This window comes from Empidonax traillii, unplaced genomic scaffold (assembly GCF_003031625.1).
Source record: "Empidonax traillii isolate 1590-97213 ecotype Southwest subspecies unplaced genomic scaffold, ASM303162v1 scaffold969:size425790, whole genome shotgun sequence".
NCBI classification, from domain to species: domain Eukaryota; kingdom Metazoa; phylum Chordata; class Aves; order Passeriformes; family Tyrannidae; genus Empidonax; species Empidonax traillii.
In genome coordinates, this window is record NW_020956162.1 from 230655 (window position 1) to 258220 (window position 27566).

The 27566-nt window shown below is 37.1% G+C and overlaps 1 protein-coding gene across 2 annotated transcripts in view; it reads left to right on the forward strand.

The window, feature by feature from the left end:
• NKAIN2 (sodium/potassium transporting ATPase interacting 2) overlaps window positions 1–27566 on the forward strand; it is a 289629-nt gene that overhangs the window by 147430 nt on the left and 114633 nt on the right. The window contains exon 1 of one of the 2 annotated variants that reach the window (XR_003573474.1): window positions 24411–24583. The exons of the other annotated variant lie outside the window; for it this stretch is intronic. The gene's annotated coding sequence lies outside the window, so the exon portion shown is untranslated. Of the gene's footprint in view, window positions 1–24410; window positions 24584–27566 lie in introns of those variants that run through there. 2 annotated transcript variants of the gene reach the window in all.

Here is a 27566-nt window from a genome sequence, read left to right on the forward strand (position 1 = left end):
CAATCAGCAATTTGAAATAGCTGTCATTTAAGTAGGAGTGTGGTTTGCCAAGGGCAAATCATGCTTGACAAACCTGGTCACCTTCTACGACAAAGTAATGTGCTGAGTTGATATAGGGTGAGCAGTGGATATTGTCTGCCTGCATTTCCTCCAAGCTTCCAATACAGTTTTTAGCAGATTCCTCTTGGAGAAATGGGTGTATTATGATCTAGGCGAGTGTGGTGGATGGGGAACAGCCTGACCAGCTCTCTAGAGATTGGTGGTAAATAACTCAGTTTCAAACTAGCAACCTGTCACTAGTGGGGATCCCCAGGGATTGAAATTGGGCTCTACACTGTTTGCTACCTTCAAAAATCAAGTGTAGTATGACAAAGTTTGCCAATTACACCAAACTAAGTGGGAAACTGAAGACTTTTGAACAGAGAGCCACTCTGCAAGAAAGCCTAGACAGGTTGGAAGAGTGGGCTAAGTAGAACCTTAAGATCAACAGTGTCTTGTACCCAGGAAAACATAATCCAGGAGCGTAGCACAGGCTGGGATCTACCCAGCTGGGGAATACCTCTGCAGAAAGGCAACTAGGCATCCTTGTGGACTACAAGGTCAATATGAGTGAACAGTGTGCTTCTGTAGCAAAGAGAGCCAACAAGGTGCTGGCTTATTGATGCAAGGGCATCACCAGCAGAAATAAAGTCACTATGCCACTCTACTCAGCACTTACCAGGCTACAGCTGGAATACTGTATTCAGTTTTGGTCTCCACTATGCAAAAAAAGATGTGGACAGGCTGGAGAGGGTGCAGAGAAGGACCACAAAAATGATCAAAGCACTGGGAAAGTTCTTTGGAAAGACTGAGAGAGCTGGGTTTGCTCAGTCTTAAGAACAAAAGGTTCAGGATGAACCTTATCACCAAGTTCCTGTACTTAAAGGTGGCTACAATGAAGATGGAGACTCCTTTTACAAGATGTTCTGTAGCAAAGATAACAGGTAATGAGTGCAAGTTAGTGCTGAGGAGATTCTGATTGGATACAAGAGGAAAATTTTTTACAATGAGAACCATCAGCCACAGGAATAATTTCCCAGAGAAGTGGTAGATTCTCCAGCACTAGACATTCTTAAAACTCAGCTCTACAGGATGTGGGGCCATCTTGCCTAGGCCTTGATTTTGCCAAGAAAGGTAGAACCAGATGATCCTTGAGGTCCCCTTCTGACCTGGTATTCTATGATTCTGGGATGAAAATCAATTGTGTTGATGATAGGTTCCTAGTGTCTTACTGTTGCATTGACAGTAGCCTTAATTTTTGTTGTTGCTGCTCAGATTAAAAGAAGGAGCAGGACCAAGTGTAAAAAAACCAGATTACAGGACTCAGGATGCCCTCCTCCCCTCTGCCTACGTCCTACTTGCCTGCCTTTTGCTTCCCCAGCGCGTGAAGCAATGGCCTCCGGCAGAAGAAAGCAGTGCATCTCTCCTTCAATGACACCAAAAGGACCTGGTCTATGTAGCACCTTTTTAAGCTGCTGTGGTAAAATCCTATTTATAGTTCCCAGCTATGATAAAAATCCAGACCTCCAAGAACTTTGACCCTGCAGTGGGGGCTGAGCAGTACCGAAGATGAAACATGGAATTTCTCACTGGGGTGGGATTTACTATGTTAGCAGTCACTCAACAGCAAGTTCTTTAAATACAACTTTTTGCTCAAACGTGGTTACTGTGATGGTATAGCACTTAATAGGAGAAGAGACTACAAAAGTTATGTAAGTAGATAGATCAGATTTATGTTGCAAACAAAATGTATTAAATTCTCCTAGCTGAGTAAACATTTTTTAAAAAAAAAGTTATTCATATGCCAAGTAAGATACAGAGCCAAAAATTATATTATATCTTTATAAATTGTGGAGTCCTGTCTAAATAAAGGGATTTATGCAGGTAATTCTATTAATGGTATTGATAGTTATCTCCATAAATCCCAGCCTTTTTAACAGAAAAATATGTTTTTACATTCAAAACACATCTGGACATCAAATAATGTAGTACTGTAATCCTGGTTTCAGTAGGAAAATGAGGGTGGTGTTCTGTATGTAATTATCATATACATTAACAAATAATGCAACAAGATATTTTAAGGGATTTTTTTAATGGAGTGAAAAATAAGATGTTTGGTTATCTTTCAAAAAGGCAGAGAAAATCTGGCCTATGAGGTCTCATTTATTTTCTGTCCAAATCATCTGTAATACTTGGAAATTTAAAAAACTTTTTGAGATTAATTAATTCATTTCTGTCAAACAGGAACAAGTTTGTGAATTAAAGAGGTATTAAAAAGAAATTACAAGATACATTTCTTAGAGCACCCAACAACTTAAATAGCCCTATGGGTTTTGATAATTGCTGATGAGTAGTCACGGTACTAGAGCTCTGGTTAAACTGTTATGAGACAGTAGGATCAAATGCTAATATTTGATTCAGTTTCTCTGAAAGTTTTCCTTTACATTAGATCAGAATCCTACCTAATTAAACCTGGAGGATCGATGTGTTTTCAGAAAACTAGGGTGGGAGAGGTGGAGTGGGGAAAGGAACATTCATTGTTTTGTTTAAATATCCTACCAAAAAAAAGTGGTTTGTAATTCTCAAGTTGTTGAGCTGAACCCAAAATTGCAAGGAACCTCTGGGTCCTCATCAGCCCTACCACTGCTCTTGTAATTTAGACAATGTTTGTACTTCCAGAAAAAAAAGAATAATGTGTCCATAGCAACATAGGTGTACTGGAAAGATGCACTCTTCTCCCACAGTCTCATTTGGCTGAATGACACACACTGAGTGCTGTGGTGCTGCAGCTCAATGGTAACCAGTGACTCACAGTATTGCATCATCCAAGGTAAAACTCCCCATCCCAGGGAAGGTCCTGGAGGCATACCCACCTGAACCTGAGTGTATATAACTCTGAGTTCGGGGTTTCCCTCATCACCTGGGACTTCCACCACCACGTCAATGGATCTGGACTGTGACCACCACTTTGACCAATGAACACTGAAATTGCAACAACCAAGTCTCGTCACTGGATCCAGTGGGTGTCTTGCAGGTCCTTCCAGTCCCCTGGGGAGTCTGCAGCTCTGCTCTGACTGCCTGTACTGGCACCGCAGCCTCATTCTAGCACCTTGCAAACATCTGCCTTGCTAACCCAGCTAACCACTGTTTCCTGCCAGCGCTGACTCTCCAACAACTCTTGCCAGGTTTTCCAGGCATGGGGGAGGTTAATCACATGAAAGGGCAGCCATCTTTTCTCTGTCCTGTGTCCATGTGTGGTTTTTCCAGGTGGGAAAGGCTGGCTGCCGTCTTGATTTGGTCTGGTGGGTGAGGCTTGGGAAATTTCTCCTCAGTTGGTTTAACCCAGTTTTATCAGAATTGTTATTAGGATTCCTTTTGGTAAAGAGTTATTTTTTCACTTACATCTGAGCGTATTTGGTCTCTCTCTCTCTCTGTATTGGAGAAACCAGGGGTATAGAATCCAATGGAGAAGACTTCTGTTCAAGGGCTCTTCCTTTCCAGATTGTCTCACATTGAGACATAGTGAAAACATACTGATACCCAGAAATTCTGGCTGCTTGCTGGGAGAGGTAGGCAAAAGAAACCTATAGGCACAATATTCAGGACAAAATATTCTGGAAAGGCTTATAGGCACACTGAGCATCTTCTACTAGACTGAAAGAATTGGGCTGAAAAGACCCAAGCAGAAGGGGAAAAAAGACGATGTTCTTTATGTTTGTCTCTTACAGCTGACAGGAAAGACATTTAAAAAGTAGTCTTTGAAGAGTGTTATCTATTTCTGTTTATTTTATTGCAAGTCCATGCCACTCCTGTGTGTTTTGATATATGTACCTTCTCTTAAATAGTTCAACTTGTTCCAAAATAATCAATACATCTGTTTTGTATTCCTCATGCTTATATACAGTGTGCAATCATTAGTGAAGTCTGTAACTGATATTTTACACTCCTCCACACCTTAAACCAATGAGAAACTATTTTATAGCTAGAAATATCTTCTGATTGCTTACTTTACAAAAATAAAATTTTCAAAGAAGCTGAAAAAATCAGAAGTACTGAAACGACTGTTAAGGTTCACATTTTTTCTACTAGGATTATTTTTTGATGGTCTTTTATTTCTAAGGAATTTTTTAAAATAATATGAAGTATCTAAATGGAAGAGAAATGCCAAAACCACAAATATCCATATCCGAAGTAGCAAAGGGCTTTCAAGATTACCTGTAAGATGTCTGTTTAGTTTCACACTGTGGAGATTGTTTACTTCTGAAGAAATTGTGTATCGCTTTCAGTAATACCAATCTGTAGAACCATAGCAGGAAAAGAAGAGGATTCTGAATTCCAGATGTTAGATTTCCAGAGGTTCAATCATGACAGGGTTATTGGTTTCAGAATGGATGAAATTCACTTCCTCAGGTAGCCTGTAAACAACAGTCACTCCCTGAATTCAAATCTACCTTAAGGTCCAAGTATAGATTGTTACTGATATCTTAAGTAACAAGCAGGGGGAAATTTTGTTTCCCTTAGCCTAATCGCTTGTCTCCCCAAATCTCCAAGGGAGGCTTTTGGAAGGGTTAAATATCAGACACAAGCTTCAAAGAAAGAAAAAAAAAAAAACTGGTACCCAACTTCCCACGAAAACCACTTTTGAAATAACAACAGTTTAGCAGGAACCTGGACCCAATGCTAAGCAAACACATGCCAAAGCATCACTTTATGCACTTAGAAATACTTTGGCATTGATTGTTTGGTTTTTTCAATTGTTTTGCACTCAAAAATTACAGCAGGATACATGAAAACCAACACCAATCAAGTCTTTGCATAAAATTTCACATCAGGGTTTTATCTTTTGTTGGAAAAAAGGGAATAATTTTTGTTGTACTGTCTTATATGCTGCTGTATCTGCTCAGAAAATGAGGTACTTCTTATGAAATTTCGCGCAAAAATTATATATAATTATCTCCTCTCTACTGGGGAATGTACTGGGCTGAATAGCTGTCAATGCTATTTTAAAAGATAAAAATTGAGGGGGACAGATTTACATTTAAATCATGTTTCAATCAACCTTAAAGGTGCAGTTTACACAGTAAGAGTATAAAATATTATCTCATTAAATATGCACAATGTTTTGCACTGCATAAAGGATGTGGATTGTACTTTCAATTTCCAAGCAAATTAAACCTGCTGTCAGAAAGTACACTGTAGCAGGATATGGTGGGCTCTGTGGAAACCAATTTAAACAATTTATGTTGCTGCATATGAGTTGGGTGAACTGGATTTCAGATAAATTCTCGATGACAAGCTTAGGTTCCTCTTACAAGAGTAGAAAGAATCCACATATTTTTTTCTGATCATAGATTTAGGACAATACTTTTGCCCTCCATGCAAAAGAACTGAAAGAGTTGCAGTGGAAGATCCTACACAGAAGGTAAAAAAAAAAAAAAATGTAGTTCAATGAGAGACAGCCTCTAGGACTTAGAAGCAACTGTCTATGTCTTGTCATGCACACATTAGGGAGTGAGAGTTGACGTATGTAGCTTGCTCATCCGCCCACTCAACCCTAACCTTCTTCTGTACAAATATAGTCAGTGACCCCATGGTATCCTTTCTCATTTCAGTTCACAGCCACATATAAATGTTTTTTGGAGGCCTTTGAAGGTTGCATAAGGAGCCAGATTTTGCATTAACTCATTCCAGTCAATCTGCCTCATCATAAGGTTTTCCTTAATCTCTGTGCTATAAAAAAGAGGAAGAAAAACCCCTGCCTGTCCAATGCCTTGTGGGTTTGTGTTTTTTTTTTTTTTTTTTTCCATAAAATGTAATTAGTAAACTACAGTGCAAATGGAATTTTCAAATATCAACTTCACATGTGCTTCCAGTGCTCTAATGAACAGCCAGGGACACATTTTCACATATAATTTCTTACGATATTCACTGTGCTTAAAAAAAGTATACTAAGAACTTCCAAACATGGGTTCATCATCCAGCCAAGAATTCTGAGAATTCATATGTTGGGAAAAATGTTTATGATGAAGATTAGGCCACAGAGTAACTGACTGCATTTAATTGAAAAGCGTTTCAAGTAATTGTATGCGTAATGTAAACGAAACCAAAACAATTTTGAAGATAACCAAATGTCTAAGGCAAGATAATTTTATTGAACAAGTATAATTCCTTAGTAATAATGCATTTATGTCTTTAAGTTAGAGGGTTCTAAAGCCCCTTAGAGACTGCATGCACTGTCTTCGTTGTATTCATAAAAGTAGGCAAAAAGTTCTAGATGGTACTTTTAAAAATTGAATGACTCAGCAAATTCCTTTTATGATTCTTTTTCAAAAAGACTCTGGGAGGCTTTTTATTGCCATCATATCCTCCCAGTCAACATATTATTAAATTGCTGCCGTTACTGAAGAAATTGGATTCTGTCTGTTCAACACCCAACCATATTTTCAGCCCTCTTATCTCTGGACAACAATCACAACAAGTCCAATTTCTAGCCATAAAGTCTGCTTTTCCAAGAGTGGCATCCATCTCCCCAAAGACTTCCATCAGGCACTTCTGCAAGCATCTTTCAAGTTTCCTCTGGATGAATCTGTCATGCAATTAGGTTACTGATGGGCTGCTGTGACAAATAGGTTGCCGTTTGCCTTTTGATGTACTTTTGATTTTGATGCTTTAAGTATTTCCTTCTTCTAAATGCTGTCTTCTGGGAGCTGTACCCACTCTATTTCATTTTTTGAATAAAATACTTGCAGCAGCATCTTTTCTTTGTGAATCCAAAGAGCACATTATAATCTGTCATATTTTTCCCAAGAGTGAGTTTTACTTTGAACAATACTTACTGTATTGTAGAATAGCAGAATAAAGAGTATATTTAGTTACTGGTTTTCTCTGGCCTGAGAAATCTTTAAATTGGCAAAATAAGTCATATAATCATAGAATCGTAGAATGGCTTAGTTTGGAAGGGACCTTAAAGGTCATCTAGTTCTGGACCCCCTGTCACAGATAGGGATACCTTTCAGTAGACCAGGTTGCTCAGAGCCCCATCCAGCCTGACACTGAATACTGCCAGGGATGGTGCAGCCAGAGCTTCTCTGAGCAACCTGTGTCACTGCCTCAGCACCCTTACACTAAAGAATTTCTACTCATTCTTCAAAAATATCTGAATAGTTATGTTTTCTGTACAGCCTTCATTTGGCTCTGTTGCCTGTGGCTTACGATACCATCTTTAATTATATTATGATTTACTATTTTTTCTCTAGATCTCCGCATTGTTTATTGCACAGTGGAATGGATCTGCAGATAAATCACATCTAAGCAATGAAAGAGACTTTATTTGCTGAGATTGGATTAGTAAGGCAGGAACGTGAAAGAAAGAGAAAAACTAAGAATTTGCTATTCTGGAGGAATAGATTCTATTCCTGTCTGTCCTGCCTGAGTTTCTGAGTGATGTTAGTGCACACTTTCTAACTTAACTTTTGTAGAGTAACTGTTTTTCTCTTGTTCTTTTTTTTTTTTTTTTTTGGCAGTAATTCATTTTGCCCTGAGATATTTTTCTAAGACTAAAATAAAAAGCTCAAACTGATCTTTTTATTATTTGAGTAATTCTACAGTTAAATCCAGCAGCTATTCCTGACTACTTTAAACTGTGTTGGAAAAGTACTAACTGAGCAAAGCATGATGGCCTTTAAACTGAGTTATAGAACTGCTTTAAGATATAAGGTCAATGCCAAACAATTTTAGAATACACTCCCAATTTCCCACTGATAAAATTTTCCAATTTATTCATACCTTATTTTTGCCTTGTTTTCCCTACACCAGTATGGAATATTTCAGGTCAAGGAGACTTAATTCAATGTTAAAATTATTTATTTAAATTCCAATGAGCATAAGCTTTTACAAAAATGACTTCAAAACCTTTTGCATTGCTGCTTTTCATTGCCATGTTTAATGAAGAAATGCAGATTTCAATGACACAAATATAAGGATATTGCTTCTGAATTTAGTGACACATCCAGAGGCAAAGAAATAAAACAGTTCCTTGAAATGTTTTTGTTCTGCAGGTGGTTAAGCAATTCCTTAGCTCTTCTGCATGTGAGCAGTGACTACTTCTGTTTTATTTATGCAAATGCATAATACAATTCAGGATCTGCCCCTAAACAGGCAACTGATGTGAAAATAAATTTGATTTAGGCAGAGGAGAATATTGTTGTCTGAGTGCTCCAATTCTAGTTTTACTGTAAACTTTTTTCTTATTTTTCTAATGCTCTTGTAACTTAAAAACCAAATTGCCTTGGTACTAATGAGTTGTAATTACTTCCACTTTCTAAACATTTTCTTTTTTTTTTTTCCTAAATGTCTAGGTCGAAATGTTAACACTTAAGTATAGTCTACATTCACACTCCTTATTTAGGCAGTTAAAGGATAGGTTTTCTCAATGTAGTTAAGCAATTTAGAAAGGCAAGTCCTACTAGTTCTATGCCCTGGTCAGCATAAGGGAGCATAAATTATTTAGGATCTTGGCACACTATGTCAAATATAGCGGAATATGTCTGTGGCCTAAAAACACTTCCTCAAAATCCAGGTTGTAAAATAAGAAGAGATAAAGAGCTAGAAGTAAAAAAATCCCCATAAAATAATACAAGCTAAAATTAAAAACTTTAGCCAGGTTGGCCTATATTCCAAATTCCTTCCACTAGTGTTTCTTAAGTATGGATGAATTCTACTTTATTTTTATGCTGTCATCTTTCTGTTCCAAGTAAGTAAGTAATTAACTCTCCAAAAGTTAAAAGAGTAAATACTTTAACTTAGCAGAGAGGACTGCTAAGTTTTCTCATACAAAAAGTCAACTTTCCCATGAACTTGTCTCTTAACACTGAAGCTGCTGCCTGTTTCATCATAATGTTTACCAATGTGTTCAATGTTTTCTGCTCAGTTTATGTTGTCAAAATGCTATTACTTTTATGAGATAAGGAGGCATAGGTGATTATGCTACATAATACAAAAAGGATTTTTTATCTGCCAGTAGTTGCAGGCTTTATGTATTAAGAATGTTGCCTTTGTACTGCATACCGAGGAAAAGCACTAGAAATTATACTAACTAGCAAATATAACCGCTTGTTCAAATATTAATATACTCCCCATATAGTCATTATAACTAAAAGGGAAAAATTGCTTTTGAGCGTTTCATATTCATCAATAGTTCATGAAAATATGTAACAAGTTATGACACATCTAATAAAGATGAAAGGGATGAAAATCTTGTGAATTTTTAATACAGATAATAAAGGTCATTAATATAGCTTAATTATATTGATAAATAATTAAAATTACTTTTTAAACTATGTTTTATTTTTATTTGAAACAACTTTATGTGGTACTCTTGGAGGAATTACATGCATAATACTGCCAACCATACTACGAGGGGAAGTAAAAGTTGTTCTATTGATTATCTGAGTAAATACAGCCATTTAAAACATTCTTAAGACATTTCAGCCAAGATGATGTATCTTTTTAAAATATCCTTTTAAATGCAAAATTTAGATAAGTATTAAATAATAATGAAAAAACTCAAAGGTCTGTCCTGAGGTTAGACAGCTGATTGGTCTACCACTCTTAAGGCAAATCAATTTCTGTACACATTATCATAAAAAGAAATAATGTTGATGGCTTTGCAGAGGACACATCTGATTTTCAGTCAACTCAAGTACAGCAAAGTTAAATGAAAGTTAGGTATTTGATTTAAAACCGGGGCCTTAAACCAAAGTTCAATACTAAGTCCCTAGCTTTATCGCAGTGAAATGTTGTAACTTTATTCCCTCAGCAAAGTAAGCTAATATTGCGTAGGAGCTTTAATCACTTAGCATTCAGGTTTGACACACTGTACCTCCCTTTCTTTCTTTCCTCCTTTCTCTGAGGTTCTCTGACTGGAGCCTGCTGATACTCACGTAGAATCATAGAATTATACTATAAGTTGTAAGGGATGGATAAGAATCATTGAGTCCAACTCTCTTCCTCTCACAGGACTTCCTAAAACTAAACTATATGTCTACAATTGTTGTCCAGACACTCCTCAAACTCTGTCAGTTTGGTATCATGACCACTTCCTTGCAGAGCCTATTCCAGTGGCCAACCACCCTCTCAGTGAAGAACAATTTTCCTAATGTCCAATCTGATCTTCTCCTGATTCAGCTTCATTCCATTAATTTCCATGTGTCCTATCACAGATGGGTCACCAGAGAGGGAGATCTGCACCTCCCCCTCCACTATCCTGCTTGAAAAAAGCAAAGAGGGAACTGCTCAGTCTTCTCCAAGCTGAACAAACCAAATGACCTCAGTCTTTCTTTGTAAATCTTGCCCTCAAGTCCTTTTACCATCTTCTCACTCTCCCCTGGACTAAAAGTTAGTTTTGCGGTGCCTAAAACCAGACACAGCACCTGAGGTGAGGCCACACCAGTGCATAGCAGAGCGGGACAATCACCTCCCTTGACCAGTTGCTGATGTTGGGGCTGACACACTCCAGGGAATGGCTGTCCCTTTTGGTTGCCAAGGCAACCAACTTTTTGGTTGTCCCATATTATACTTGCCATCCACCCAAGCCCCCAGATCTCTTTCCATAGGGCCTCTCTCCAGCCTCTTGTCCCCTAACATGTACAGCTTGCTATAGTAACTGGTTTGGTCTTAACAATTTCCTGAGTTTCTCCTCTTCTGATTCTAAGAGCCCCAAAAACAGTTATCACAGCCGCCCGAATCAGCCAGTACATCAAACTTTTATGGGGAAATATATATTTTATTTTTTTTAGTGATCCAACCAAAGACTCAGAGTTACTAGTTGTGTCCTGTCCTGTGCATTAACTGCAAGTGTTCACTGTCAGGTGAACTTATTGAATTATCCCCATCCTCCTGTTTGAAAGATCCCTACAGAGAAATACTTAAACTCCATCACAAACAACCCTATGCCAATAAGCAAGCTAACATCTATATTAACAAAATATTTGAATCCCTGCATGTTTACCACAACCTCCACATAGTTAACTTCTGAAATATTTATAAAGTGCATAACCCTTTATAGAGTTGTTTGTATTCTTATATTATTTAAAAAAAAGAAAAATTAAAAAAAAAATCTATGTCCAAAGAGTGGATGCTAATGGGAATTTTTGGTAGGAGCCAGACTGCAGCTTTGCAACAGCTCAGCAACACCTGCTTTCCAGAGATAGTGAGTGACTGGTGCACTTCTTGCTCCCAAGGAAGCACCACCTCCTTGATCCCCCCCAGCAAAGAAAAACTAAGGTTTTAGGTTTTTTTCCTCTCTGGCTACTTACATCTGAAGGTAATCAAATGATTACAAAGACGAGAGAGGAGAACCTCGCAGTGGCCAATGATCTAACATGTCCTGAAAAAATTAGAAATAATAAAAAAAAAAAACACCAAAACCACAGCACAGTTGCCTAGAGAATAACAACTTCATAGATATCCATAAACTACCCTCTCATGTAAATATTCAAAGGAATTATTTAGCCATGTATTAGAAAAAATAAGCCACTACAGCTGAGGTGAAATATTTAGAAGCAAGGTATAGTGATTTTATTTCACAAAAGATTTATAAGTTTAAAAAAATTCTTACCTTCAAATTAAGAGGAAAAACATAGAAAAGAATGTCCCTATGAATCATACAAGAAAAGGAGGGCAGGAGTAAAACCTGTCTCAGCTTTTAGAAAAATGAAATCTGTCATCTAGAAACACTGAAATTTGAAAAGGAGAAAAAGGTGACAGAGTGTGTCCCCTTCAGTGAAAGTGGATCATGCTGTTTAAGACTCCCCACTGTCTCTCTTTGCAGCAGATGACCTCTAGAGGTCTGTTCTAACCTCAGTCATCTCAGACACTGGATGTGCCCCCTTGCACAAGGAGACCTCTTGCCAGCCATAGGGAGACCAAGGTGCCCCATGGGGCAGACCACCCATGGAGTTGGCCCTGAAGACATGGCTCATAAACCCTTCATAAAACAAAGTTCATGTCCATGATGTAGTTCATCAGCGTCTGCCTTGTCCCATGCTGGGGCTGAGAGCCCAGGACCACCTAAGAAATCTTGAGTCAAAACATTTTGATTTTTCTGTGCTAACATTCCATCTTAATATGACATTTATATAAGATTGAAAAGGTTTTATAATTTTCCCACTGTCTTCAATATTTAAATAAAAAATAAAGTCTCCCTCTTGATAAATTTGCTCAAAACATAACCACATAGTCATCACAGTAGGGAATCTTCATCTAAGCTATGTTTGGGATTTGCTTATGAACTTGCACACCTCTTAAAGAATTCAGCTAGATGACAGTAATACTGCTAGTAATAAGCTAGTAATACTACTGCTTATGGGTGAAGCTCAAAATGACAATATTATATGAAAGGATACTGCCAAAACAATAAAGGAAACCAATGTCAATAAAAGTTATATAAAGTCAGGACTGAAATTCAATTTTGGCTCTTCAATAATAATACTCATCATTACCACACCTTAAAGAAAAATATATTTCTCAGTGCACTAGAATCGAATTCTGTTCTTTTAACAAAAAATACTTGATCTTATAAGAGCTACCTAGAGTAGTATTAAAATACATCTGTTGACATAGTAACCTCTGTAATCTCTTATTTTGCTTTTTTGAGCCTGTCTGTAAGAACTGCATATCAGACCATAGATGAAACAAAGCATTGCTTGGGTTGTTCTCAATCATTTAGTGCATTACAAGGTCCAGATTTGAAAGAGCTTGAATTTTCTTTACTTCCTTTTGCTGTATTTTGGGATGAAGTATGGGTACCTACAACTCTAAGAGAAGGATGCCTTTACAAAATAGCGTCTCACAGGGGACAGTTAGGAGAATTCTTCAGACTATTCAAACATGCCAGTGATTCGATGTATGTCAACTAAAATGCGTGCTTCTGAAAACAATGAGCAGCTATGTGTTTTATGCAGGTTTGAAACATCTAGTGATAAACACCCCTTGCAAAACACAACCTTGCCTTTCTCTTCTCAAGATTACTAGAGCTATGTAAATATTGCATATGCAACCCAGAGTCGGAGCTCTAGGCTCTCACCTGGCAAGTCAGATGTCATGGTCAATTTATGTCCATAGCTTCATTCCCAGCTTGGTCTCACTGTTCAGGCAGCACAATTTAGGGTCAATTCCGCTCAACAACCGGTTGCTATTAAGGGATTTTGTGGAGTGCAAACGTGGATGTTGTGAGAAGGGAGCTAGTTTTTCAAAAAGGAAAAGAAGAGTTCAAGGTGAAGGCTTAGTTGTTTAACCTCCAACTGGATGCTGCTTAGTCAGATGTCAATTTTGGTGAAGGATCAACATTACTAATTGTATAGAATATTCCTATCATTTCATGATAGAAGGCTAAAATTTTACTTCATTGCAGTCTTAATACAGTCTACTGGTTTGGTTTACTTGTCTAAATAATATGTGTGGAATAACATCCTATTTGGTTTTGAACTCTCATTTACTTTTTGTTTAACAAATTCTTTGTATGTACAGTTTGGCATCTTGGGATTTGAGGGATTTGCCAGCCTTTCTTTAAATTGAATATTTTAAAGAAAAGTGAGAATATTTCAAGTAACCCTTAAACTCAGGGACTAACATGTTCAAATTCAGTAAATTAGTAAACTCCAACTGACCCATTTCTGTCACCTCGAAGGGTAACACATGCCCAAGAAACAAACCTAGGCTTTAATATCCAACCTAAGTAGTCTAAAATATATGTCTGCAAAGAGGGACAATTTTGAAACATTTGCATCATGAGAAAAAAATTGAACATATTTAATGTGCAGTTGCTGGAAGGTGCTCGTTGAATGTGAAGGTGTTAACAGGATGGACAAACTGCTTTGAGTAGTGCATTATGCAATGCAGTGAATAGTATCCCAATTATACTCCCAAAGAGAAATTTTGAGGAATTCTGCTGCAGATTCTGGTAAAAAATGAAGCATAGTGTCAGTGGCGGACATACTTTGGCATAGCTCTGACTATAGCATATGGTTACAACTCAAAGCCTTTGTATATTATTTTACATGTCTAGGATTATATGACTTCTTATTTCACCTCTTCTCTGTTTGTTCAGAAATTCAAAACTACTTTTAGGACAATTTGTGGGAAAAGATTTCAACTTAAACTAAGAGAGACATGAAAAAGGGTTGATGAGAGGTTAGACTCAGCAGCAGAGTGTCTCTTTTTTATATAGAAAATAAAAAGCATATGAGATCTGAAAGTTAAAAGAGTGGTAGGATTCAGGAATCCTGAAGAAAAATGGAGACAAATTCTCAGGGGAAAAAAAAAAAACAACCAACCTGAGATGAGCTACAACTAGAAATTAGTATACATGAAAATCGTAAAATTTAGATAATTCTGACCTATACAAGCAGGATAGTCTTTTCTCAGTAAAATAATAAATGTCTGTTCAAGGTTTTCAAACACATGCCATGACCAGGGCAAAAATCTCTATGAGGTCTCTGAGGTTTTGAATTGTGATTTCAATTCTAAACACTGTCAACTATTTTCCAAACATGAATTGGATTCATTGGCTTGACTTATACTACTCTTGAAGTTTTTAGACTCAGTCTAAATGTACTAGCTTTGTGTCTGTATGTTTGGGTATGTGTGTTTTAAATAAGTAAGCCCCCAAGGGAGGGAGTCCGTCTTACAGTAAGATATCTCAAGCTGTAATCCTTGTCTCTGTTTAGTGCTGTTACTTGCTACTTCAATCTTGAATACTTCTTTTTGTGAAAATTAAAAATTGGGTTTAAAGTTTATTATTTCTTAACATCTTTCTTTCCATTTACTATCGTTTTTCTCCTTTATGAGAAAAGCTTAACCTAAGACAAATGTGCTTGAATATTCTATGTTTGTACTTTTGCTGAAGATAGAAGAGTAAAGTTTGGATGAAATGGGAAAGATGCTGTCAGGATTAAAGCAGCAAAATAATCAGAATTGCTGGCTTCTCCGTACTCTACCTTTATCTATTTAGGAGTTTTTCTAAGTCACAGAGTCCTTTTTCAAAACTAATGTCAGAGTCCTTTTTATTATTTATTTTTTCTTTTGAGAAGCCTGTAATTACTTTTCAAATGCTGCACTCCCAAATCCTTTTCTGAGACAAGCACACCTTTTCCTGTGTAGTTCTTGAGAGATTGGAGCCTTCTTCCTCTCCTCACATGTATTATTTATGTGAGTAGGCATGAAAGCAGAGAAGAATAAATTGGCAGATCACCATTGCACACCAATCAGCAGAAAGGCTAGGAAGCACAGCATTACAAAAAGTGCACCATAACTTTTCAGATTTTATTACACACTTTGAAACACTTTACCTCTTGGACAAGATGGCTGGCTTCTGCCAACGTAACTGGAAATTGACCAAGACAAGAAATACTTGTAAGACTTGTACACTGGAATAAATGAACCCAAACAATAGCAATAATTCAGATTTATTTTCCTCTACTACTTTTAAATAAGAAAAGTCTAGCCAAGAAAATCCAAAGGTAGACTGTGTATCAAGTAAGATATTTTCTGCAGGTTAACAATTTCTTATGTCTTCCCTAAGCAGAATTTTCTCTCTGTCTAGCCACTATGTAGGAAGAGAAAGGGAATAGCTATTTGGGGAGTTTTGCCTTCACCTGTTAATTTGGTGACAGGAACTGTAGGAACAGTAAAATTTTGTGAATGTAGGCCAGGAGTTGCTAGCTTTCTGCAGAGATAAATAGTATTGGCATAATCTCTTCTCTATTCCTGGAGTGGAAAAGCACCCTAACATCTGCTGGCATAGGCATTCCCACATGTCTAAAGAATTGCTTAAGAAACACATTAATTACAGCAGTCCCAAAAAACCTCCTTGACTTAACCTAACCCTAACAATTGCAATTCAAGCCTACAAGCCTGTGTGATATTCACCAAGGCAGAAAGAAACGCATGTCTGAGTTGAACTACCTGAAAGGGTAGCAGGTTGATACGTGCAACTGTGAAGTCCCTGAGTCAAGGCATGGATTGGCCATTATCTGAAAGAAGTATCCTAAAATGTAGAAGGCATTGAAAATATAGAATTTAAATGAAGTTATAATTGCATAAGTCTAAACCTCTGAATGATGTTTCTAAAAGGAATCACACATGCACAGGTAAGCTGCAGGAGCCATAGTTCTTCACAAGTGTTTATGGTCTCTTTCACTGTGTTTTCATATTTAACTATTACCAATAAGAGAACAGTGCAACAGGGGCATTTTATGAAGGAGAAAGAAAGCTTTATTTACCACGGATGAACATTTAAAAGCAGAAAGTTAGAAGATATACGAGGAAACTTCTCCTATGAGCCTCTCCATTAAAGAGTTTCTCATCTTTAATGATTGTTTTCTATATTCATAGTCTCCTTCAGAGATTTGCGTGCCACTTAATTCAAAACTACTTCTGCTAGACTGTTGTTTGCTGGTAATACTTTACTACTATTCATGTCCTGAGTGTTGTAGTAATATGCCATCAATCTCTATCAGCATGAAGACTGTATTTTTCTTATGTGCTTTACAAACACACATAAAATGTAAATACACATATAAAATGCAAATGCACACAAATATAACATGACTTTATCTCTCTGCTTAAAACAAACACTTAAAAATTGGTTTATTTTTAATTATGGTTTTTGTCACTCTGAGCTTCCAATGGTTTGCATTAGAGTCTATTCAAATGTTTTCAAGTACTACATTAGATAGGACAAAATCCTAGAATATAATTTCTGCTCTAGCAGGTAAATAGAACTGCACATTGTGTTTTAGCTAAGGGTTTTTTTCTATAACCTGTATGTCGTCATGAAGTTGATTACACAGTGAAAACTGGGAATGAAAATTCAGATTTTATGCTGTACTACTTACTCTAGAAAAGCAATTTTCTGGATTGCTGAATACAGGCAACTAATATGGAGAAAAGATTAAATTATTATGTTTTACTGCTGTATCTAAAGCTATTTGTGGTAGAGAAAACTACAAAGTGAAGTTGCAATTCAAATTCCCTCTTCATAACACACAGTTCTTTTTTACTGATATAATGAGTCTATAAAGCTTAAATTTAAAAGTTGTCATTAAAAACAAATACTGATCTTGAATTTCTTTGCAAACTACTTGTGCAAAAGATGTAGGAATGTGCACTATTTTTTTCTACTGATTTTGGACTTTTGCTGCTCTCAATGTCTTTTTTCCTTTGCAAAGTCAATTATTTGGTCAACCTTGTCTAGTACCAGTTTGCTGTTACTTAGAATCATAGAATCATAGAGTCATCTGGGTTGGAAATGACCTCTGAGATCATGAAGTCCAACCCTTGATCCAACATCGCCGTGGTTACTAAGTGCTGCATCCAATCTCATCTTAAAAACCTCCAGGGACAGTGAATCCACCCCCTCCCTGGGCAACCCATTCCAGTGTCTGATTACTTGCTCCATAAAAAATTTCTTCCTAATATCCAGCTTTTCCTATAAGTTCTAGCTGGATGTAGAAGGAAGATTTTTTTTAAGCAGGGCAAGTGGCTCACCGGATTTAGCAGGGCATTCCAGGTCAATGTTATGTGCCTATAGCAGAATAGTCAAGAGAAGGTTCCCAGGTCGGCACACAAGTGGGTCTCAGTGATTACGTGGATGATTATGATTAGGTTTATTGTTACTACAGTATCTAAATATTGCCAATGCAATATCTAAATAACAACTCTATTATCTACTACAATGGATTATAGTATAAGCCAGTTGTGGTCCCTCCTGTTAATCTGAGCTTTAGTGGGCCCTGTCACCTTTTTGAAGGTCAATGTGCACCAAAGTCAATCACAAACATGCCAGCTCCGTCGTCTCTGGAATGTATTCACTGTGTGAGCATCCAGACAGTTCCTCCTGAAATACCCACCTGGTATTGTTCTTATCTTAGGACAAACCACATCACCCATCAAAGAGGTGGAAAGGGAGAGGGGGTTGTGGGAGAGTAGCGAGAGGATGCACACAAAGATCCCACTATCTTTAATTGCCATCCCAGCACCATGCTGAATCACTACAACTACAATTTTCTGACCTGAAAAACTTTTCTAACCTCATGTACTTTCTCATTTTTACATTAAATTAGAAAAAGTTATGGTACTCCATTCTACCTGTGGAGAGAGAAAAATCTGCATGAGAGAATAAGAGGCAAAGACGGGACCAGTAAAGCGAAAGTGGAGTAGCTGAGTTCACTTGGTCTGTTCAGCCTGGAGAAGAGGAGACTGAGGGGAGATCTCATTGCAGTTACAACTTCCTTGTGAGTGGAATAGGAGGAACAGGCACTGATATCTTCCCTGTGATGACCAGTGACAGGACCCAAGGGAACAGCCTGAAGTTGTGTCAGGGGAGGGTTAGGTTGGATATTAGAAAAAGTTTCTTCACCCTGGAGGTGGTTGGGCACTGGATGAGGCTCCCCAGGGAAGTGGTCACAGCACCAAGCCTGACAAAGTTCTAGAGTTCTAGAATAGTTATGATACTCAGGCACATGGTGTGACTCTTGGGGATGGTTCTGTGCAGGTCTAAGAGTTGGACTCAGTGATCTTGTGGGTCTTTTCCAACTTGGCAGATTCTGTGATTCTGTGTTGCTTCTCAGTTACTGCATCCTGGGACATTCATCTTCCCTAGTGTCTCCATCTGACCCAATTATCCAGATTACCATTTTAAGTCAATATAGAACAAAATTTATTTACTCCTTCAAGGAACTGTTTCCTTTGTTTGTAAAGGAATCCCAGACATCTTACTTAGCTTGTCTTTGCCTGCCCATTATTACATTTCAAATGTATAAAATTAAGTCTGACAAATCCCACCCTCAGTATCCAGAAAAGAGATCAAAGCAAACCTGCTTCTGACTTCAATCCCAGTTACTACATTGATTAAATAAAACCTGCTTATATGACACTCAGGTGGGGTTCAACAGGTGAAAATGCATAACTCTTTGTTTAAATCAGTCAGCTTTCTCTCCTTTGACAGTTACCAGAATTATATTTAACAGAATTAATATGTTCTAGGATACAATTCGTCTCACCTCAAAGTAATAATCTAATAATACAGGTCATATGAATCACAGTTTAAAAATTAATCCTTTCCTCCAATGGCTGTAAAATGGGAGTCTATAATGTGCCAATGGAGTAGCATCGCACCAGGGTGAGGTTCTGTAAATGTCTGGCTCCCAGAGTGCAGTTCACAGTTTTTGGTTACAGACCAAAGCTACAGCTTATGGTCAAGCACTAAATCACCTAGAAAAGTTATTTATTCTGATGTCTTCTGTGTCTTTTCCTTCATTCATTCATTTAAGCTAAGTTATACTCTCTCATCATTAATTGCACTAAAAACATGCTCCTGGACCCTTGTAGTTGCTCAGCTGAGAGGAGGCAGCTTGTTAAGTCACTGCAATTCAATTGTGTTTGATTGTACTGCTATAACCTGAAGCTTTGGCTTTCCTGTGCTATGGGTTTAAATCACAAGTAACTTGTCTGAAGACATTAGATTTATTTCAGAGAATAAAATAGCATGAGAAACAGAACCTTAGGCCACACAGCTTACACAACAATAAAAAGGTGAAGGGGAATTTATGGATGACATCAACAAAAAGGGTCATAAACCCAAACTTACATCTTGAAAGAACTATACTAATTAAAAAAGTGTATTGCAGAAGTTGGAGATTGTGAGGTAGATAAAAACACTGTACAAAAACATACAGAGTGATTTTTTCTTTTACTAGAAGTATAGCTGCTGAATAATAGCTAAATCCCACATGCATCTTGAATCATGAGTGGCTTAACTTGATCAGAGGCATAGGAGTGAGTATATATCATGCATAACAGAGGCATACAGCTTAGACAAATCACTAAAGTGAATATGAAATTTTAGGTACTCAAAATGAGTATTTCCTATCATGTTGTAGGTACTTGAGGCGTGAACATTATTTGATTATTCAGTTAAATACATTAAAAAGAAAAAGCAAAAGCAGCACACCATACAGTTCAACACTACAAAACAATTATTCTATTCAGTCAATGCTTTAAAAACAAACCCATTCCAGAACAGCTGGAAGCCTGCAAGTGACATTTATAACAATTGCAAGTGGTAGTTAACGTAATGTAGCAAAAGAAAAGATTGACTCTTTTGGTCTTTTTTTTTCCCACATATTTTATATCTAAATTTACATTTGTTTTATGATTTTCATGTAATATCTTGCCTATTCTTTTGTTTCCTCTGAAAAGTTCTAATTAGCAATTCTCTCTGGCTTAGTGCACCTGTCACTAGAATTCCTCCTAATGCATTTTAACATGTCCAAAGCCTGCTCTAGAGTGCTCTTACACCAGTATGTGTATTTTGCTTATTTATTTGTTTGTTTCAAATTCAAATGCATTCCTGTAAGCACAGGTTTCTCTGCCAAAATTAATTGTGCCAGGTATGTTGGTATAACAGTGCTCATAGCTGATGAATTACTTCTAAAAGTCATAGAAATAAAGAAGCATTTTTATGTAGGTTTGTGTTTTTTTTTTTTTAATCTTGACCGTGGATTTGTGCCATTGAGGGCAGATGTTAGTAGAAAGCAAGGCAAGCCACACCAAAGAGTTACTGTGCGATGACTCATTCCTGAAGAAAAAGAAAATAATCTGGTAGCAGAATGTAAATGCTCAGTTTGAAAGGCTCTGACTTGTTATCTCAGTGGAGATGAAGCATTAGACTGAGTAATATCAACGCAGATCAATTCAGGCTCAGATTCCCATACCCAGAAATGACCCACTGAACTGGATTTATTGTGCTAATACAACAAGACATGGTGCTGACTATGAATGCTTCTGTTAGCACTGTAATAATATAAATGGATATTTCACTTAAATGACAAGTCTGGAACTATAAAGTCATACCAATAAATGAAAATCATTCCTTGATGAAAGACTGAAGCACATCACAGTGGTTGTCAGTTACCTTATGTATCTTTCAGCAAAAAGACAAGTAGAATTAGAAGCCTCATTTACTTTGGCATCCAATGGACCTGAGAAATGGAGAAGGACTTAAGATACTCTGCTGCTAAACAGCTCCAAAGCCAAGTTAGCGGCCGGATTCAGCACCTGCAGAGCCAATCCTGTAAATGCTTTACCACACCTGGGGAAAATTGATGTAATGCTGCATGCCTTACAAGACAACTCTGTATTTACCTGCTGTGTGGGTAAGCTCCAGCCCTCATCCATCTCATCTGCTCTTACTGAGCTCTGAGCTTTTATGCATCTGGCATCAAATGGTCCAAAGGTGCAGAGGTTTGTCCTAGGAAAACCCTTTGATGTTTGTTGCTTCTCCAGGGCTGTCTGTGCAAAAAAATGCAGGCACAAGCTGTAGATCTTGGGGGTGCCAAGGACTTCAAGCACTCAAACAGCTGTCTTGGCTGCCCTGTACATACCTCCATAAGCCTTCCATAGTGTAGTCTTATCAGACAAGCTCCATAAGCTTTCTCATAGTGTAGCTGTATCACCTAAGTTAATCTCCTGCTCTGAGTGTTCTTTTAGAGGTTTCAACCATACTTCAATAACTGCAAAAGGGTGTATGGAGAGCAGACCTCTGAATTAAATTCTTCAGCATGATTTTCTAGCGCTGAGCAATGGGAATCTACACCACCATGCTCATGCTATCTGAATCCCAGCACCACAGAGCTGTAACAGGCACTGGAATGAACTCCTAAAGTAGAAACCAACATGAATTTTAGCTGTTGCACACACATAGAGAGTATTTGTTTATTTTTTTAAAAGCCTCATATTTGAGAGGGACAGTATGTTGGGAAGCTTTGGTTTTTTTTCCACTGACTGCTTGCAGACTATCAAAAGGACATAGCAGGCTTCTGATTTCAAAACAGCAGGAGAGCAGTTTAAACAGCCCTGAAGTACTATGTAGTAGTACTTTTATTCCTCTCAGACTCACTTAGATTTCTACACACAATTCAGTTCATCTGAGAAAGAATTGATTAGAGTTTATGGTGCTCTACCACATTCTATATGCAGGAATTTTCTGAGGGAAAACCAGCCAATTAAAGCATATTGGAAAGATCAGCAAGAAGATATTTTTTAGAAATGTTCTTCTTAAATAGATTAATACAAGCTGTGTGTACTATTAAAAGATATTCTGATATCTTAGCAGATTCTTGTTGTCAAACCAAGAGTTTTTAATTGTTGTGGCTTCTCTGTTGTAGAATTTTACTTTGCTAATAGATCTGGTCCAATTCCCCTAGCAGTCAGGAGAAATTCAGCCACTGGCAGTAGTTGAACTGTTCTCATGCTGAAAAAAAAAGTCATTAATATAGCAGTTAATATGGCATAGCCTATATTTTAAGATACAATTTTCTGTCATGTAATGCCAACTAATACCATCCAAAGCTCTCCAACACAGAGGAAGTTACAAATGAATTTTCCTAATTTGTATCAACGCAAAATATGTTACTTAATTGGTGAGATAATTCCAGTTATGTAAGAGTAAGGTTGTACATGTCTACATCTTCATATTTGCTTTTGTGGGATCAAAAGGTCCAAGGATCTTTTTTAACAGCACTTAAACAAAAAAGAGAACAAATTCAATATTTGATTTTCTGATTTTGTTTTCTTCTTCTTGTGGCGCATGCACAGCTTTTGATTATCATTTGGGGGTCAGTTTAAGCCATAGAAATAAGTCAGAATACCTTTTCCAGCCTTTTTATTTTCAAAGAGATTAGTAATAATGTGAAAAAAAACTTTCCACATCCATTTTCCCACATGGATTTCAGGATGGTATTCTTTAAAATGCTTTTTTTTTTCTCAGCTTAATAGCTATGATTGGGAACTTGTTTCTCCCCTCCTTTCATATACCTGACAGGGCAAAATATGGAAACTGCTACCAGTTCAGATTTTACTGTAGCCTGAACTTTGTCTGAAATTGTCCATCCAGCTCACAACTTCGACTTATGATGGCTTCTGAATCTGTGAAATCTAGGTTTTATTTCAGATATTTTGGGCTGTAAATCTCTCACATCTCACTGAACCTTATCAAAATTAGTTTTGATGTCTGTAGTACTCAGAAAATGAAGGAAAGGTCAATACTTTGATGAAAATGAATGAAAGGTCAATTCAGCTTCAACTGAGGTCATGCTAACCTCTATGACAGATCCTCATGTAAAATATGATGACTCATCTCCTTGAAGAAACCTGCGGCATGGTTCATTTCTTGGTTATAGGAAGATATATTTAGTCATCAGGGTCTACTGCTGCCAAGGAAAGGGAAAGAAAGAGTTGTCTAACTTTCAACTTTGAGAAAAAAGCTAGTTTGTTTCTCCATCATCAGGTATCTGTATACCTGTCTGGGCACAAAGCAGGTGTTGTTTATTCAGGGATGTGGTAGGTCTTACTGAACACAAAAGCATTATGCATTTTATAAGTATAGTCTTGCTCAGAGACAGATTGTGCTATATACAATAAAATCAGGGAGGAGTACAAAATCCCTCACCAACACAGTCTATAATCTGATAGATAATAAACATTCAGAGAATGCAAAAGTGGAAAAAGAAGGAAAAAGTCACTATAACTTTTTCATTTGGTATAATGTCTTCTTTTCTGTTGTACTTTTTGCTCTTTTAGTAAAAGCTTCTGGGCATATCTTCTGACTGCAGAAGCTATGACCCAGAGCATACAAAGCCCATCTTCACAGAAAATAGCCTGTACAGCAGTCCCTTCCACAGAATGACAAGCCTGAAAGCTGTGAGAAGGAAGGAAATGTCTGAAGGAAGCTTCAAATTCTATAAATCAAAAGACTTACTCTCAGAAAATGTCACTGTTCTCTTTCAGCGTTGCTCATGCATCTATGGTTAAGTAACCTGGTTCAAGTACGTCCCTTTGTTCCATAAATGTGTACACATTTAAAGAAAAATCTTTTCTTTTTGTCTGAATTTGCAGGGCAGACTCAGAAACTTAATAGGAAAGACATATGATATAATGTAACAGTGAAATGTGTAAGAATAATAAATACTGTGTGAGTTTTAGTTCATAGTGAATTAATTATATTTAAAATTATAAAGTGAAAATATTTATTTCCTACCAATAAAATTAAACTTTATTGGGGATAAGTAAGGTCTATTAATTTAATATATTTGAATTGTGTTTAAACAATACAATAAGGCATTAGCAGCCTAAAAAATAAGGCAAGGCGTATAGATACTGTAATTGGTGAATAAACAGCATGTACTGAGGAAACTCTCTTGATCATTTGACAGCCAGTATGGCAACATTTCCCTACTGCCTTTTATCACAGTCTGGAAAAGCTGCTCCTAAAAGACCTTTTCACTGTTTGTGGTTTCTGATCATTCTGGAAGGATGAAGATGCGGCAGCAGAGAGAGAAGAGCCAGCCCCAACATTGGCAGTAGGATCCCCAAACTAAGTCTGATCACTTGTGGCACGGGAATGTCAAAATATGCCTGCTACAGGTGACAAGGAGAGAAACCTCCTGTTTCCTTGTAATATTTGTCTTTGGGCTTTCCAAAATGGGTAAATATTACCTAAAATCCATGTAATCTCAACTATTGCAATCTAATGCTATGAAAGCCTGGCATTACTTTGAGTAGGAGTCTCCAGCTGCAGCTGTCTGGTGGTGACTTGTCTAAGGCAAAGCTAATCAGCTTCAGGTACTCATCTGGGTAGGACTCATCTGGGTAGGTGGGATGATTCATCCACTGGAGGTGACAGTCACTCCTTAGTCCTTACAAAGGAGCCTAGATAGCTAGCTTGGTCTAGAAACTAGACTAAGTTTGGTTAGTCAGCCAAAGATAGTTGAGATGGATGTTAACCTCTGCATGTAAAATTATCCCTATCTAATATGAAGTTATCTTTAGTTACAGAGTGCCTTAAGATGACAGATGCCTAACCTTTTACTGAAGTAGGTGCAAGAGTATTTATTTCAAAGATGGTTCAAAGCTGTGCAAGGGGAGATTTAAAATTAGACACTGTGGAAGCATTTCTTTTCCAAGGAGTTGGTTAACCACTGGAATAGGCTTCCTAGAGAGATGGTTGATCCTCCAAACCTGTCAGTATTTAAGACATTTGGACAATACCTTTAACATTATGCTGTAAGTTTTGGTCAGCCCTAAACTGGTTAGGCAGTAGGACTAGATCATCACAATATGTCCCTTCTATCCCAAGCAGTCTATCCTATGCTATCCTATGCTATCCTATGCTATCCTATGCTATGCTATGCTATGCTATCCTATCCTCTCCTCTCCTATCCTATCCTAATCTTATGCACAGTCATGATCTTTCTAGGGGGTTGGTATTTAGCTGCTGAAGACGAGCAAGAAAAACTCAGGGGTTTGTTAGCTGGATGTTTTTACAGTCTTTAAATCGGATTATCTGTGAAAATTTCATCCAGAAAAGAGTTATAAATTAGGCTCTTAATAGTCAAAACTTTTCTTCCCAGTTGCTCCTATTATCCCAGTCTGGGGGAAAATCCTTGGGCGGACTGTGTTAGGGAGCCCAGACAAAGTTTTTAAGTCCATAAATTTTATTTCTTTTGAACATTGATCTTAAAGTGGAGATATAAAGTTGTTATTTCTCCATTCAGTTTTGTAGATTATCATCCCCAATCAATGTAAAAAAAAAAAAAAGTATATACATGCTAGGTAATGTTTTTATCTATCATCAGCTTTTGATACCAGCTCTGCCTTTCTTCATTGCTCTGGAATTTTCCCTCACATGTGTTACACCCTGTTGGACAATTATCCACCAAAGAAAGCCTTTAACTTGCCCTCAGTCCTGCTGTATGGACTGCACCATCTGACAAGATCTGTAGCAAAAGCTGTGTTCTGCCATTAATTACAGTGTGTTGGTAAGACTAAATTCCATTTATATAAATTGTGTTGGAAGTACAAGTGGGAAAATGAACTGATACAAAATGTCCAAGATTCATGGTTAATTTAAAATTTCAAACAGAGTTCTCTCAAATTATCTCTAGAAAAATTATTGGGCTTGGATACAGATCTGAAATCAAATCCCCAAAGATTTTTGATCTATTTTCATTACACTCCTTTTTCTCACCTGCTTCCCAGGGGCAAAAGCCAATTGTACAATCAATTCTGTAATTTGTTTTGAAAACTCAAATTTGTTTTTAAGCAGGTGTAGAAAAATGACATTTTCTAATTAAATGGAAAATAACTGAGTATAAAAGTGGACATTTTTCATTGTGAAATTGTTTTGTGTTGTTTTTTAATTATTACTGATGCTTTGCAACTTTTACAAATCATTCAAGTGGTGAGAAATGTCAAGGGTGAAAATAGCAGATGAAGGAGTACCTAGTCCATTAGCAATGCAGGCTGATGTTCTTGCTATTGGTAGTTGATAAATTTTTCTGTCTGTTTTTCTCCAAGAATCTGTTCATGTGATTTCTTTTCCACATACTTAGAAGTCTACTTTGCATTTGGGCAGGTCAGAACAAGTGCCTTTTTTTTTTTTTACGTTATCCTATAGATTAGACAGTTGACTTCTGTTTCAACATTTGCAGTGCTATCGCTCCAAGGTTAAGGTTAAAAAGAGCTGATTTTAGAAAAAGAGAAGCATTAATAATTTCCAGAAGTATTAATTTCTTTTGGGATTTTGGGCAGCAGCTAGAAGAAAATAAGGTGAGGTTTCCCTTTATAGAGGAATTTGTCTTTTATGGTTGTGAGCATCTACATGTACTGTGAAATTTCTGTGAATACTTAAGTGTCTGTGTGGGAAAGGATAAGAACAAATAGTGGAGTGGAGCTGAACTTTCTGCTTAAAGAAAACTATTATGTCTTTTTATATTCATTTGTGGAGCTACAGAGCATTGCTGAGGTATTCAGAAAGAGCTTTTTATTATAGCTCTAGGCAATTTAATGCAATTCAGGGTGTTTTCTTTAGGAGTGTAAACTGTCCTGCACTTGAAGTGGGAAAATATTACAGCGAGAATAGTGAAATCTGCTTATATGTTAAGAAATTTTATATGTAATATAGCTTTGTCATTTCCCTCAGTTTCCTAAAATAAAATACCACCTATAGCAGCTACCAGCTACAGGTTAAACCTGTCTTAAAAGATCATTGCTAGTCTTTTGAAAGTTACCAAGGCCATTAAATCTAGACCTGATGTTAGAAGAAGTGAGCTTGGAGATAAACAGAGATCCTTCCAGTCTCGAATTGTATTGGAGCTCTCTGATTCTATTACATGCATCACAGACTCAGTGGTGTAGCCCCGCAGAAATCTGTTACAAAATGAGCCTCAAGGGCCATGAAGAGATTGATCATTTATATAAAATAATGTTCTTTTTCTGGTTTGTTCTGTTTGTGCAGCCACTGGAAAAACATTTCCTTTCTTGACAAAAGTATTGTTCACCCTTCAAACAGGTCTTATGAAGCTATGAGAAATATATTTGTTTGCAACAGTAGATAGAAGTCTTATTAAATACTTTGCCATTATGTTAGGTAATGTTCTGAAGTGTTGTTTGTTTTTTTTTTTTTTGTT